A 1,486-nucleotide genomic window follows, 5' to 3' on the forward strand; every position below is an offset into this window, starting at 1 on the left:
AATTTCTTGCACCACTCAGGTCAGGTCACTTACTCAGGTAATTTACAGGGGAATGGGATGTGTTTGGAGAATTTAGTTTATGACCAAAATGGCCAGCAATTGTCTGGACTTCAATTACCTTCAATGCTAGGGAAAAAGTCACTTCTTAAAAAAAAAAAAAAAAAAAAAAAAAGACAAAATGAAAGTATTTGTAACTAACTGACATCAGGAAGCAACAGTTTTGAAGGCTGTGATTGATGCCCTGAATAGCTACAGGAATGTCTTTGGCCATAAAATAGCATCATCTTCTGTAGTGTAAGCAATTAGTAGTATTATCTTTCATACCTTATCCCTGCCTCCAAGGAAAAAAAAATCAATGAAGGTCAACATTACAGTGAAAATCATACTTACTAATATGCTGAAAACTCAAAGGTAAACCAGACTGTAAAAGCCCAAAGTAATTCTAAGCAGCTAAGCTCAAACTACAGGCACTGCTGGGCAGTATGTCACATTTAAATTTATTTCCATACTTTGACACACTTCTCATGTTACAGTACCACACTTTTTATCCTCTTGTCAAAAACAAAGAGAAGAGTAAAGTCATTTGCTTCAATGACTAAAGAGAAAACTGTGGATTCACCACCACCAAACCTGGGCACTGTGCCCTTTCTGGGCAGCAACAGAGACCCAAAGGCAATACCTTGTGAAGGGAGAGCTATACAGGTAGGGAGAGGAGCATCTCAGACGCATCAGCTCAATGGAATCATAGAATCACAGAATTCTTTTGGATGGAAAAGTCCTCTAAGACCACCAAGTCCAACCACTGACCCAGAACTGCCAAACCCACCACTGAACCACATCCCCAAGTGCCACATACACTCGTCTCTTCAACACCTCCAGGGGTGGTGACTCCCTGGGCAGCCTCTTCCAGTGCTTGAACACCCCTTCCCTGAAAAAATTTGTCCTCATATCCAATCTAAACCTTCGCATCGTGGTCGACATTATACTTCTAGTATTGTGTCCAAAGCTGATGGGGTGGGGGGGTGTGTATGTGTGGAGAAAACGCAGACTCTCACACTTCCGTGGGGTTTTTGCCCATGATCGCTTGTTAGGGAACGACTAAAGGCCTGAATGCATAGTTTTGCCTTTAATTTTTATCGTAGCTATTAGCTACCAGTTCTCTTTGGTCCGGTGACAAAGTCCACCAAAATCCTCCAGCGCTCAGAACCGCGAAGTCCTCGCCCCGTCAAAGGGAGAAACTATTATTATTGTTGTCACTGTTATTATTATTTAAAATCAATACAGAAGTAGATAGGAAACGAGCAGAAAGCCCGGTTTCGGGGCGGGTCCGTGAGCGGTGAGTCACCGCCGCCCCACCCGCCCCGGCTCCGCGGGAGCGGAGGCCATTTGGGCGCTACCGGCCGCCGTAGGCGTAGCCACCGCCGCCGCTGCCGCCGCGCCCCGGCGAGGACGTGGCCGGGACAAACCGCTGCCTTGGTTTCTCCCG

This window comes from Corapipo altera, unplaced genomic scaffold, assembly GCF_003945725.1.
Source record: "Corapipo altera isolate COAL_440 unplaced genomic scaffold, ASM394572v1 1, whole genome shotgun sequence".
Lineage (NCBI taxonomy): Eukaryota > Metazoa > Chordata > Aves > Passeriformes > Pipridae > Corapipo > Corapipo altera.